Here is a 15,819-nt window from a genome sequence, read left to right on the forward strand (position 1 = left end):
GTTCTTCGACTCATAACGCAAGGTGTGGTGCTTCACAATCGCATTTCATGTTCACGCCGCTGCAGAGTGATTATCGGCACTGCCTTGGCTTTGATTTACGCAGAAAATTTGGAAACAAATTTGAAAACAGATGCTGCGGCATCTTAAGGAGTCAAAGCTCTGAATCCACACAGTCACCTGTGATTGAAGTGGAGTTTAAATTCCATTGAGGTGATGGTCTCAGCGAGTCACCAATGACTGCACAAACAATATCTTGAATTAATTGTAGTTCTGCGCTTAATTAAGTTAATCTTTAAGCTGACAAATATTGCTTTGAATGTGTTTAGACGATCAATACGCTCATATTCAGTGTGAATGGTAAAGTGCTGTGTGATTATCGATCAGTCCGACACTGAGATGATTACAATATTGAGCATTGCGTCATGGCCAGAACATCCTTTGGTTAGGTTGGAGTCTCCGTGTGCTCTCTTCTCGTGGTAGTCGTGTGGATCATTCTCTGGGTTCCTCCTGTTTTGCCCTCCACATTTAGAAACGTGCGTTTCGATTATTTAGCTGCTATAAATTCCCACCTGTGATATAAGTCACTGCAATGGGTAATCGTTATGTGTGGCCAGGTCGCCTCTGAAAAAGAAATCATAGCTCAGTGGGGTTTACCTGGTAAATAAAATGTAAGTGGTAAATTAGTTGTGACCAAGCAGTGGTCGGCTTGAATTGCATGTATGGAGGAGGAATGAGTTATCTCCCCAGAAGGCGATTGCTCACTATTGATCCCACGAAGTATCTAATTGTTTGTTACCGTGTGAAGAGTTATTATTTGGAGCAATTAGGTAAGACAGCCAGTTAAAATGGCCTAAAGGGAAGCTGCTGCTCTTGCTTTGGCTACGGATGGCTAGGGGCTGTATATTAAAGCAATGCTCAGAAGACAGAGGACTGGGAAAAACTGGCAGCTCCCGGCAGTGGAGACGAGCGATATGAGCAGCAGCAGCAGGAGCCGCAGTGGGGACTGAAAGCGAGCAGAGTCGATTAGTCAACGCCACTGGGAATTGCTGAGCTTTACGCTTGGCATCAAGACCCTGAATATGGTCAAGGTCAAGCCAAGGGCATAACGGGAGCGAGGTGCGGCCTAGCGCAAGGCGCAGAAGGCTGCACCCTAGCGCCACCCTGTGACAATAAGGAAGTGGTGTCAATGTTGTGCTACCGACTTTGCGAAATGGAATCCTTTTTGCTGTGGACGAGGAAGAAGCGTCTATGAACACGACTGCTGGATGCTGTGATCCTCTTGGTGCTATTGTATTGTGGTATCTGGTATAGAGGAGTGAATTGTGGTGTGGTGGTATGGGGTGTCCTCTGGCGGATTGTGAGGGTGGCACGTGAGCTTGACGAGCGATGACAAGTGGGAGTTCTGTGGTGTAGGGCAGTGGTTCTCATTACGCAGACCCCTGGGGGTGCGTGGCAGTGTCCCAGGCGGTACGTGAAGTGATTTATAAATGTGTGCAATTATGGCAGACGTGAGAGCCATTTGTGAATAATCACGTACGAATTAATCTTCCAATGTAAAACAACTACGATACAATGTAAATACACATGGTAATCTATAATGATATAAATACCTTTCTAAGCTCAAACAAATTACGTCACGCATGCAGAGCGTCCGTTTATTTTTTTATTGGCTTACAGCAGCTAGTTAGGATACCTCCTAAAATTAATTGATTAAAATATTGACGTTCATTATTCATGAATTCATTTTTGAGGACCATGGTGGGTCAGGCAAGGGGGTGCTCGGTTGAGACTGAATTCAACAAGGGGGGTACCACACCAGCCAAGCAATCTGAGAATAACCACTGCTGTAGGGCTCCACACTGATCTGCATGAGCCGACAAAATAACCAAGGGCGGGTTAACATTGCGAGTGTAATTGTACATTGTTTTGGCAATCGGTGGGTACTTCCCCACATCCGCACCTCCGATTAGCATGGTTGGCTACGTACGGTGCGAAAGAAGTTAAACATACATTAGTCTGTTTAACAAAAAAATGTGTAAATGTTGTGGAGTCACTCTTCAACACACTGGTGGGCTAAAGTAGTTAACTATTTGTATTTTGTCAACGTGACACTTTTTTACTGATTGGCCGTGTCGGGTGGTGGAGGGTTACGACACATTTATATTTAACGCGATCTAACCCAAAAAAAAAAGGTTTATTATGAATACATTATTCTGTTGTCCGTTTTCTAACATGAAGGGTTGCACTGCCACTGCTCTTCGAGAGATGCGAATTGATTCTTCGTCTCACGAGGATGCCGATAACACAATCGGGGTGATACTGGTGGATAATTTTTAAATAATAAATATATTTTGGTGACCTGCTCGTTTGCAGGTGCGGCTGTGGGAACGGCACCTACGAAGTGCGGATCCCAAAAGATGGCTCCCTGTTCTGGTGCTGCCCCGACTGCCCTGCAGGACACGAGTTGGCCAAGCAGTGTGAGTCTCGCCAGCCCCGAGTTCAGTTGCCGCTCACAGCCAACACCAGTGACAATTATCGGAATCGGTCCTGGGCCTCCCCTAGGTCGACTCAGCCTCAAATTAGTACCTGGTGCGGTGGGCAATCATTGTGCACTCGGGAAACAAAGGCGGTCGGGCGTTGGTTACCCACCCCCTCGTTTCCCGTACCAGCTATCAGAGGTGCTCGCTAACAGCACTTGCCTCAACGGTCTGTTAAGGCTACACAGGGGTTTTTTGTCTCGCCAGCACCACACTACTCAGTCTCTCAAAGTGAGCCTCCGTGTTGTGAGCATTCGCCCTTTGTAGCCCATGCCTCAGGGTGGAGTCTAAGCAGTGTCGCTCTGTGTCAGGTAACCAAACGGACTTCATCACCACGTGCGCCCTGTGTCCTCTGGGCACCTTCAGCGACAGCTCCGGCTACCTCTGCCGTAACTGCACGCGGTGAGCTTCGTAAGATAGTGGGTGACGTATAGCGATCTGAACCCACGTTCTTCCAGATGCTGGTGCATTATGCAGTACGTGTGAAACAACCCAGAAATGTATCAGTACCTTTCAGGTTCTCTGATGAGAAAATGAATCAAATGTACTGACTCGCACAATTTATACAGGGATACCTTGCACTTCCATCTGGTTATGGATCAGAGCATGGACAAATGTCAAAAATGGACGAATGTCAAAGCAGAGACTTAATTTAGACTTGCTCATTAAGTTTGATTATGTCAAGCTTATCTTGCAAATTGAGAACCTTATTGTTTTTTAGCTTTACTATCACCACACTTAGGACCCATTATGAATATATTAAAGCACAAAAGTAAGTATTTTACAGTAATCACAAATAAAGCACAGTATTAATACTGTACACGTGTGTTCTAATCACGAAAATAACAATGAACACTGTAGTATTATACTGTTATCACAAAAATAACCATGAATTGTTCATAGTATCATCACATAAATATGTACAGTATTAATAATATATGCATAAACACAAATATAAAAGATGCTCACTGAACGACTTCTATTCAAAGACTGAACGAAAAACATGGCGCGTGGCGCGAACGTCGTGGAAGGTTTGGATGACATCGGACAAAAGAGGAAAGCACGTGGACGAAACTTTAAATGTGGTTATAATTGAAAACGGGCGAAAGAGTGAAGCGACGAAAGTCAAGGTATCGCTGTATTTGTATAGATCGCTCGTACTTTGGAGACCTTATTATATGGGTTATATATTATACAGACATTCTATGGCACTCGGAAGTAGTATTGGGATGCAGTAGTGACGCAGTGATTATAACACTGCAATTTGAACCTGGCAATCTCAGTTCTCTGGGATGGCTTGTGGCTAGTGGACTATTCTTTGGTTCTTTCGGTAAAGTCACGTATAAAGATAAAATAATAAATTAAATAACGTCGTATGCTATTATTTAATTTATTATTTTATCTTTATACGTGACTTTACCGAAAGAACCAAAGAGTAATTCCTGCAGTCACGAAAGCTCCAAAATTAAGATTGAACCACTTCTACGGGGAAGTTCTAAGTTAACATTTTTCTCTCTCTCTGGGTTTTTTGTTCTCTCTCTCTGCCTGTATATTTAGTGCAATTTTTTCTGTCTACACTCGTTTTTTGTCGTTCTTAGTTTCTGCTCTGTCTGTGTGTCTCCGTTCCTCTTGTTTTTATGTTTTGTCTTTCTTTGGAATTTTCACACTTAAATTCTAACTTAGCAATCTTTGAAATACGTAATCGACCAGGCTATGCGTTAATTGTGTGTTGACCGACTCGGTCGTTTTACATACCATTTCGATACTTTGCTAGGTTATTTAATTTAGTGTGTTCTTTCTCCCTCTAAGCCTGCGTACTTTACTACACGTCTCTTCGTACTCATTGACATGTACATTTTTTCTCTAACCCCTCCCTCTCTCTGCCTCCGCCCCCCTCTGTCTATTTAAGGCCACCCCACAGAGACGATCACCCCTCTCTGTACCTGTGTTGCTCTCTCTATGTATCTTGGTGATATCTGTCTGCTTATATGTCTGTCTATAGTTTTCTGGTTAGATTTTATGTCGCTATTTCATTATACCTGATGATGATTGCTTGTGTTGCAATCGAAGCGTCGTATGCTATTATTTAATTTATTATTTTATCTTTATACGTGACTTTACCGAAAGAACCAAAGAATAATTCCTGCAGTCACGAAAGCTCCAAAATTAAGATTGGCTAGTGGACATCTGTGAAAAAGCGCTTTACAGCTCAACGGATTCCTCCAGCCTAAATAAAGATTCTTATCCTCATTCTGAGTGATATCTCAAACAGTCCTGGGCCTCCCATCACCTACACTAACCAGCATAATGAAACATGACCAAACAATCCCAATGGCTGATGACAAAAGGCCGTCATTCTGTCGTAGCATTGTTAGTCTAATTAGGATAAGGCCTTGAGATTCACATCTCATGTCCAAAATCATCAAACAGGACCAATAACTATTGTGTGAGACAACTTTTTGCTCATGATGCTTTGTTTGCGTTGGCTTCTCAGCTGTGGAGAGAATATGGATCAGTTATCTCCATGCACAAACAGCAACGACACCGTCTGTGCCCAACAAAATGGTGAGACGATTCCCCGTTACAGTCCATTGGCCAGAGCAGAAATTGTAACCACCTGGGGTGGCAAGACTTTAGTGGTAATAATGTATTCATATGGCTAATTAGTTACTTCATAACTCACTTTAAATTGTTTCCAACATTTCACTGTTACTGGCCACGTAAAGAAATGTAAACGAGTAAAGTTACGCAACCGCAGATGGTACTGAAAAGTGAAATGTTTGTCTGGTCTCACAGGCTATTGACAAAATTGATACTTGCATCTTCTATATCAATGGAGCTCGCTCACAGTACTTGAGACTATACATAGCGGTGAAACCTACGCCGTAGTAAATGTGAACTGTGATTTTGAATCATGTCATCATACGAAAGATTTACCTTACAGAGCTCACTCAAACCCAGTGTAACATCACCTCGTGTTAGAGAACCTCTCAACGTGGCACCACCCTCGCCTGGTATGCAGGAGGTCGTGGCTACTATCCCGACCCTGACATCTGCTGTATATTTGGAGTTTGCATGTTCTCCCCATAGTCATGTGGATTTTTCTCCCTGTCCTTCAGGTTTTCCCCCTCCACATTTAGAATCAACATACGTTTAGAGTATTTGGCTCCTATACATTTCCACGTGATAAGCCACTTTGTTGATCTATCATTTGTGGCCAAGTAGTTTCTTAACAAAAGGTCAATGGTGCTTACCTGATAAAATTAGATGGTGCACCTTCCTACATGCCTTGGTCGAAATGCGTTTGTCAAATAGGGCTCAGACCAGTTTGTTTTTCTTGTCCTCAGAGCTTGTGTAGTCAGAGGGAAAAACCGTCCGCGAGGAACACAAAACCGGAGAGTCAAACTGAAAAAGTCCCTCCCAGCAGTGTCTCCAACGTCGAAACCCTCTCTTCAATCACAGGCCCCTCTCGCTCTCACCACCGATGCCCTCCCCCGCTCTTCTTACTTCAATGTGGGGAGGGAGGCCCGTAATCACAGGGCTGCAGCGGCGCGCCGCCAGGCCGGCGCAGCACACAAGGCGCAAAAGGCGGGAACGCCGCCACCGCGAAACCACTGCCGCGGTGAAAATGGCGGGAACGCGGCTGTGGGAAGTGCGGGAACGCCAACACGTTGAAATGGCGGGAACGCCGGCACGTTGAAGTGGCGGGAACCGCCGGCATGGTGCAAATGGCGGGAACGCCGGCGCTGTGAAACTGGCGGGAACGCCGCCGCAGTGAAATGGCAGGAACGCCGGCACCGCCGAAACGGCACGAACGCCACAGCTGCGTCATCTTGCAATTTCGCCATCACTCACCAACACCCGGCCACTCCCTTGCCACCAGCAGCTGGTCGAGTTGACGAGCGACGTCGCTCCAACTCGCCGTCGATGGCGACCAGCCCGGGCCCGCAGCCTCCTCCCATGCAGGCTGCAGTCGCCCATCCTCCGGGGCACACCACTGGGGCCCCGGACTCCGGGGTCGTCGCAGGGAGAGGCCAGGTGCAACCCACACCGTCCATCCGCACCTCCGGTTGGGTCTTGCACTTCGCTGCCAGCTTTTACACCAAATTAATCAGCAAATTAATCAGCGAAAGTTCGATGACCACTTCTACACCAAATGTAGTAGGACCGAATTAGGTGCACACACACGCAGCTTGGAGGCAACACTATTTATTAAACGGTAAATAATATAACGCTGTACATGAGGTGGTGACCACCTTCCTCAACTCACTAACACTCTGGAACGCGACACAGACTGGACCAGGCAGGCAACGGCCTGCCTGGCCCAGGACGACGACTCGGGACTTGACGACCGATGATGTCTTCACTTCGGAGTACAGTACAACAGCCTCGCTCTGCGTTCACACCACGCTTATATCTGCTTTGGCGTGGCTGGCTCCGCCCCGGCGTGGCTGGCTCTCTTCAGGCCACGCCTCCCTTCCCAGGACACGCCTCACTTCCCCCACCTCTGGGAAGGTCCGGATCCCTCCAGCACGTGACCCCCCTGGCACCCCCTTGGGGCCCCCAGCCCTCGTACAGGCCGACACAGTAGTGACCATTCTATGTCACTACACTTGCATAAGTTAACTTATATGAACATCAATTTCAAACTGAAGTTTGTTGCACTCAGGTCATTGTTGACCTGATTAACACCATAAACTCAGTACACTTAAAAACCTGGTTTAATACCAGACCGATGGAATCTGGATTCATACCCAGAATTTCTGCAGTGCCAGTTTTGTATTCTGATATAGTATTATCACCCTCAGACATCAGACAATTTAATGGAATTTGCATTCTGAAAGTGTTAGACTGAACAGTGGATGAAGACATGAACTGAGTAGTAATATGTGGTTTGTGTTTGTATGTAACTTTACAGGCGCATGTCTCTCCTCGAGCATCATCATCATCGGTGTGACTATGGGACACCTGCTCCTTGTGGAGTGGTAGTCTGGTTGATTCACAAGTACAGGAATTCTGGAGACATAGAACCTTGGCAAGACGTTTTCCTGTAGGAGAGATGGGGAAGCGACAGTATCACATGGCTTGAATGAAAGTGAAAACTCTTAAGTAGCTTAGAGTTATCACAAGCCAGGGTGTCATCAGAGACCTAGATATGCAGTCCATACTATGTCATTACGCCCTTTAAAAAGGCTTGTAATGCATTTCAGTAAATTATGCTTCTTATACAAGATTACTTTTCCATATGAAAAACATTTCTTCAGACCAAATCAGCTGGAATGTGCCCATTCTCTTTTTTATCCGAGAAGTTAAACAGGGTTTAGCCTGGTTACTACTTCAATTTGTGAACACGATACACACCTGGTTGATATATTATCTTCCTTCGTATGGCTGATGTCGATGCAGAGCAACAACTCCAATTTCACATTCAGGTGGACAAGCCAGATAACCACGTCAGGACTAGCGGAGTATATCATCTTCGCTGTGATGTCTCCTTCATATTTGTGGATCAGATAATGCGTCGTTATATGTTCTATGGTCTGTTATGGATGACAACCGTCGCACACTGGAGAGTTTTTAATGTTCTATTTGTGTATCAGGTATCTGCATCTGCCATGCTTTGTGCAGATGCGATTCAGGGTGGACCATAAGCTTTGTGGAAGATAAAATCCAGGGATCTGTTGTGTTGGGTCTTTCACAAGGTGTGTATTGTGTTATTTTGAACTCCAATCAGCTTTCCAGGCTTTATCGGGGTTGAATTCGCATTCAGGTTAAGTGCGTGGGTCCAAAAAGGCTTGCGTGACTTCAAGCGATTTCGACGGATTTGATTGAGGTCTAAATGAATGGTAAGGAGACTGTTTCCTCGATGTGCAGGACTTTCCAGAGGCTTGCAGCATTGTGGCAGATGGTGGGGGAGAGATGTGTGGCAGCACGGGCAGCCAGGGTGTTGGGGTCGACTAGATATATGTGTAGTGTAATAGTGCCAACTGCTGTCCAGCAACGGCAACTGCGGTGGATGAGCAGTACACACGTGGTTGAGCATATACATGGGTGTGTCGGCAGGGCGGAGGACCTGGGGCAAGGGTCATAGAAGACCCCATCTGGAAGCCCCTGAAACCTGCTAGTGGGTTTGAGAAGGGAGGCGCGGCCAGGGCGGAGCCAGGCCACGCCGGGTAGCATAAAAGCAGCTGAGAGTGGGAGCTTGTGGCTGCCGGTTCTGGGAGTGGACTCGTCTCGTCGTCGCTGTCGTCTTCGCCGCCTTCATCTTGCCGTCTTCGCTAGATATTGCACAGCCAGATAGTTGTTGGCTGTCTCGGCCGGCGCTATAGGTGTTACGCGGTCAGGGTTGTGTTAAGGCTAGGCTAGATGACTAGGGAGAATGCGAGGGCGAACCTGTGAACCGGTGAAGGTGAAAATAAATAAGGTGCTCCTGAAAAACCTTGTCTCCCACTCCGCTGACACTACTTACGTATCCATGTGGCTGTGCTGTGTTGATTAGCATAGGATAGTTCAGCAACATCTCTAGCACTGTGTTTTTTTCTGTGCTCCCTGGCTTCACCCAGCTGTATTGATCAGCATGGTAGACTGATTAGCCAAGTATTTATCTTCAATGTCCAATGTTCATTTTATTTAATACATTTGTATTGTATTTATTTTTGCCAAGTTCAGTGCAGTATGTAATTCCATAATCTAGTCCCAGCAGTGTCAGAACAAGCATGAGCTCGGACCGATTGCGTCTCTGTTACCCAGGGGTAGTGATTCTATGGCCCATGGGCCTACATATACAGATAGTCCCCGAGTTACGATGGTCCGACTTACGATATTTCTATCTTACGATGGCGATAGCGTAAATTGTAAAATATTTTTAATTTCGCGCGGCAAGCAAACGCAGCAGCTTACAAGGTACGATACTGTACGTTGGGACGCTGCCGGGATGTATGCATCTCCCGCCTTGTGTGATGCAGAGAGGATTGTTTCTTGAAAAAACTTTCTATTAAATTGCAGTTCATATAGGTAGGCTAAGCATTTAGCTTGTTTTTACTTTACATTTTACTGTGCAATACAGTATTGTAGTTTATACAGTACAGTACTGTAAATTGCTCTGTTAAGTTATCACCATTCTTTAAGACTCCTGGGTAGGCTAGGCCATCTTCGACTTACGATATTTTTTACTTACGATGGGGTCGTCGTAACGCATCTCCATCATAAATAGAGGACTACCTGGGAAATATGGCAAAGTGGATACACATCACGTGGATGCTGGGCTGCAAGCTCTCCCTGTCAACCTTCCTGCGAATAATGTACTACATACAATAAATACTGTAATCTTCTTTCGTATGGATTCATAACAGCAGATTAGAGATGTAATCTTAAATTTGCTATCCACTCAATTGTCTGTTCCGATGCAGTGGATTTTGCCTGTTCCTCCTTTAAAAGAGTGAAAAAAGCAGCTGTTTACAATGTGGTCGATCGTTTGGGATTGGTGGCCGCACTCACATGCCGTTGAATTTTTGATGTGTCATTTGTGCACCAGGTGGCCACGTCGGCCATGCCCGGTCCTGATTCGGATGATGGTCGACCATTGGCGGCATGGAAGGTTGAAACCGGGAGGTTCAATGGTAGAGTCTTGTATGAGATGTTTATTTTGGCGTCGGCCGCAGTCCAAACTTGCTTCCATCTCTCGCCTTCATTTGTATTTGTGGCATGGAGTGAGGCTGCTGTGATCCAGAAGGGGTGGCATTATTTTAGGCGAACAGGCAGAACTTGGTTTATGTTTTGATGTTTCGGAAGGTGCGGGTTAACGATAAATGTTTGGTGCTCCCCGACGGCCGCTGTTTCATGATAGATTTTCGGCGAAGCGATGTGGGTGAGCACTGGGAGCCACTGGGTCAGCATCGACTTCAGCGTACCTGAGATGGTACGCGTAACAATGCGTAGTTGTGTATCTATAACTCGAGTGTTAGCGACGCTTTTCCACACAGGTGAGCAATACTCTCCCATCGAATACACGAGGGCGAGTGTGGCAGTCCGTGGTGTTTGCGACTCACAGCCCCAACTAGTTCGCGCCAGTTTCTGGATAATGTTCATGCGAGTTTTTATCTTGTTGCTGAACTACTCAATGTGTTGCCTGAAAGCGAGACTTCGATCGAGCACCACACCAGTGTACTTATTGCCTCCGCGTTGTTGAGATTGAATGCTGAGGACACTGTCTTTGTTGGATTTGACTTAAGTGGCCTGGAGTAGTAATAGTCTTCCGATTACTTTAGGTCGGTGTTCAAGATGTCTTGAGCAGTGTTTTGTGTCGTCGCTTGGCTGACGAGTGCTAGATCATCTGCCTGAATTAACCTGCAGCGTAATGTGGCCGGAATATTGCTGGTGTAAAGATTTAACAAGGCTGGTGCTAATAATGACCCCCGTGCTAAGCCATTTTGTAGAGTTTGTGGGCGGCTGATCTGGTTTCTTGAGATGGACAAGAAATTGTCAGTTGCTGAGCATACTGGCAAAGAGTCAATCCGTTTTTTTCACACTGATGGTGTTGGCGAGTTTAAGGAGGAGTCCTTGGCACCAGTCCGTGTTAAATGCAGAGGACAAGTTTATGTTTTCTGTTTATGCTGTACAAAGAGAGATTGGCCTGTAGCTGTGCGGGTCATTAGCAGGTTTTCCTGGCTAATGGAGAACAATTACTTTTCCTTTTCTCCAGAGTCTCGGTAGCTTGCTGGTGGCGATTTTTGAAAAAAGTTTCGCCGGCCAGGTTTTTCCTTTGCTGCCAAGGTGTTTTAGGAATTCCGGGTAAATCCAATCTATTCCTGCGGCTTTACCTGCCTTTGTTACCTCCAGTGTGGCATCTATTAATTCAGGAAGTACAGCTGCAGAGGTGAGTTTTTAACCCTGGTGGAGAGTGTATCTTTTGCGGCTTGTTTTACTGTGCATTCTTTTTGTCGACTTCCGATTGTTTTTGCATTGCCAAGAAGCTGTGCCGCTATCCCATTAGCATTTGCCTTAGGAATCTGGTGTTCTGAGGGTGCCCCTCCACTGAGCTTCAGCAGTAACCATCCATGACCTGCGGCGGGAGTGTGTGAAGTCAAAAGACTCCATCAATAACTTTGCTCGTCTGGCAGAATCTAGTGACTGCAGAAGGGCTGTGGTGATCTCTGGGTCGCCGGTGCTTTGATGTTCTCGAAGGTTTTCACTTTCCGCAGTCCAGCTGGGGGTGTCGGACCTCCGATTGCCCCGCGAGATCGCATCCCTCGCGACTTTATTCACGAGCATAATGAATTGCTCAAACTTTTCAGGGTTTTATGGAGATGTGGTACATGCTCTTTCCACTTCAGCCATAAAAAATTAACCCGTAAAAACAAAGTTTTTCACTATAAATCCTTTATATGCGTGGCGGCTAGAGTCCTCTCGTCCTCTGGCTTGAGATGGCTGCCACCTATGGGTCAGATGATTGCCTGCCACCATTAAGCAATTGGTAATTAAATATAATTTATTTTTTCCTAAAAAGTGTAACATTTTGGAAAAAAAATTTCACGAAAATAAATTGTCACGCACAACGAGTCTGTGTGCAAAATGTCAGCTCGATTGGATCACGGGAAGTGGGTTAAAAAACGACCGAAAGATTTGCACGGTCGTAAGCGCGCAAGCAAGCAAGTGAACTTAATATAAAGGATTTAATAATAGACCAATTTGCCCGTGCAAAGTTCCAGCAGGGTTTTGGTGTACTGGTGATTACTGGGATTTCGTATCCAATGTGAGTTCACCTATGATTAATCACATTTACAACTCTTTGGTTCTTTCGGTAAAGTCACGTAGAAAGAAAATAAATTAAGTAATAGAGTGCGACGATTCGATTGCAACACAAGCAACCGTCATCAGGTATAACTAAATTTGAGAGATAGACAAAACACAGACACGGAGACACAGAAAAACACACAAGCAGAGAGAGACACCACATGACTTTACCGAAAGAACCAAAGAGTAATTCCTGCAGTCACGAAAGCTTAAAATCACATATATAACTGTACATTCTGTCGCATATGGGAACATAATAAACAATTTTGCATAGCTACGAGTGGCAAGGTGCTATTTAAGTTAATGCAATGGCGATCAGGCATTGGACCCCGAGCCCCACGTGAACAGTAGAGGACAAGACATGCCGCCAATTTAGATTTTGGACCGGTAATCTGCATTCTACATTTGCTGCAATAATATCTAGCTTAAATTGAATCCTTGAATGTCAATGGACTGACAGGAACTCGGTAATGTTAATTCCCTGTTTATTGAGTTTTTGGTGGTAATGACAATATGCACAATTAAGACTTTGATTTTGAAGTTGATTTCAATATTTAAAATATGAACACTGGCACTCAATCCTATTTACAGAGGCATTTAGCTGCGGTGTTGTGATGTGGAGGGTGTCTCTGATTGCTATTGCAGACACTCAATTGCCCTTCTGAAGAGGACCTTTGAAATAAAGTTTTGCCATTTCACAAACACCCCTCTGGTGTTCAGCTGTTGTCAAGTCACCCACTTCTCTGGAGGACAGAACACAACACAGAATTCCTATTCATCGTCTCCGAATTTTAATATGTTTATTGTTGTTGTCTATTTAGCCGACCTGCCCCCCCCCCCGAAAGGATTCATGCCGTATTGTGCTGTGTATATATTTCTAGTTTTAGTTATTACTCATTAAACATGAATATACATGCAGTATTTTCATTAAGTTGGTATATGTAGTGTATAATGTACTGTATATAATATTTGACACTAAAATCAAGCATATCTACTTTTTCCGTCACACACATGGTGCCAATCATCAGACTGGTGCAAACTTTGGAGCAGCTTTCTGGAAATCGACAGATTACATGCCGGTTTTGCCGGATCAGTCCTGGACTGCCGACTGTATATGTGGGGGATGTATCGCCCATCCTCACACACTAGCACCATATAAACAACACAATGCCTTCCGCACCCGGCATCACACACGCCGCACACATCAATCACGCACACGGGGGATGCACCAGGGAAGGGTCAAGAGGTCAGGGGTCACTCACGTCACGCACACGCGGCACACAGGTGGGGAATAAAGATGGGGGTGTGAGCACTGACGTGCACGACGCGCAATGTGATGGGTGGGTGGATGACCACTCCGATTGGATTGGTGCGGATCGTGGAACAGCGGGAAATCGGAGAAGGGTGATTGGTGAAGGGCGGAGAGGAGGTTTAAAAGGGACTGTTGAATGAAGGAACGGGTTGATTTCGGTAATGAGTGTTGCTGTGGTGTATTAGCAGTGACAAAGAAATAAAGAACTTTAAATAGACCAGCCCAAGTCTCCTTTTCATATGCATCACCAATTAATCAATTAAAACAAATATTGTGATGACGGTAGATTCATTGAATTGTGAGTGTGTTGATCGATTATTCTCGAGTAGTGAATGTTGCTTGCGGTACAGCCACTACACAATATATACATACACACTACAGGGAAACACAAATATACTTGTGAATCAAATGGTGACTTTTCATTTAATCTCAGAGCACCTGAATGGGTTCCTTTCATGATTCTCAGTGGCCACCACATTTGACGTGAGGAGATGAGAGTGATTACGAGGAGAGCGTAGTCATGTGATTGTGGAAGATTCAATACATAACTCAACTCCATTGTGATATAACTATTAGGTATCACACTACAATGGAATGACGCAATACTTCGCAAGTATTGCGTGTAATACCTCTTGTGCTTACTTCAGGTACCGCATGCAAAACAGGTATTGGGTGACAAGGCAGACCACAGGTTGAGTGGGCGTGGAGATACACAAGTTTGATGTAGGGAGGTTACTGCCGGTCATAGAGCGGCATTGTGAAATAAAATAAACTCGTTTAAAAAAGTTTTGTAAAAACAACGGTTTTATTAACAACTTCATTTAACTCACGACAAGGCCGTAGCCATGGAGTCAACATTGGGGGGGGACCAAATCTTTCAGGGGGTCTGGGGTCCCCCCCCCCCCCCAGAAAAAATATCTAAATTTGAAAACTCATTTCCTGCCTAAAATATTTAAAAATTCACTAGCACATGAGATGGACTGTTTTTTACAATAATGTCTAATATGTATTGTATTACATTGCTGTTTTTTTCTTTTTTACCTTTTCTTCTTTCATTGTATGTAATTGCAGAGATTAGGGATTCATAAAGTACAACCATAACCACAATCATATAAACATAAATCTATGCATTGTTATATGAAGACAAGTCCAGATATTGTGGCCAAGGTTTAGCAAATTGTTCTTTTTATTTACATAGCATCGCAATTATTAAAAAAAAATGTATAGCAATATATTGGGGGGACATTTTGAGCATATTTGATTATTGGGGGGGGGGATGTGTCCCCCCTCAATATATATTATAATTACGGCCTTGACTCACGGTCGAGAAGTGCGTCAATGGCACCTGAGACACGCGGCGCCTGTGTTGACAGTTTAGGGAGCGCGGGGTTTTTGACCGACACAAATATAAATAAATAAGGCGTCCATACAAAATGTTAATTTCTTTAAAGTAGCGAATTAATGTATTAATTGATGACGATTTTGATTCAAGTATGCATTGTCACCGGATCTGAGTACGTGTGCAAAATGTGGAATTGATTGGACAACGGGAAGTGGATGAAATTTTGATTACAAGAATTGACCCAGACAAACAGAGGAATCAAGTTAAGTAAAACCGTTGAAAAAAACACTCTAAATCATAACAAACCACTGATGAAGGCGAGTAGGCTAAAATTACATGTTTATATTTCCATTATTTACGTACAAAATAGGGTTTTTAATTAATTCAAATGGCTCGCCAAATCTCATCATGTGATCACGATGTATCGGGATTGCTAGTCCAGGTTGGTGGGCTTTCTAGTCCAGGTTGGTGGGTTCGTAGACCGAGTTCGAGTATCCTCACTCCGGTTTAGTGGCTCACGCGTTTCTCCGTGTGGGGCAGCGCTCGGCAGCCTGCGGCTCTTCAAGGACTGCTCCGTGACGTCATTTATTAAGGAACACCATCTCGTATTTATTACGAGCATTTCGGCTCTTGAAATATTGAGCAGTTTTGATTTCGAAAAGGATGACTCTTGTTGTTATTGTGGTTGCCGACCCCTGGTATAGAGTATTCATGGTTCACAAAATGCGATGAAATGTACACTTGTCTTAAGAGAACGGGAAAATAGTGGAAACCATACGGTCTAATTAAACACATCATAATGTTGGAAAAAAGAATAGCAATAATACATGAGGTGC

This window comes from Lampetra fluviatilis, chromosome 55, assembly GCF_964198595.1.
Source record: "Lampetra fluviatilis chromosome 55, kcLamFluv1.1, whole genome shotgun sequence".
NCBI classification, from domain to species: domain Eukaryota; kingdom Metazoa; phylum Chordata; class Hyperoartia; order Petromyzontiformes; family Petromyzontidae; genus Lampetra; species Lampetra fluviatilis.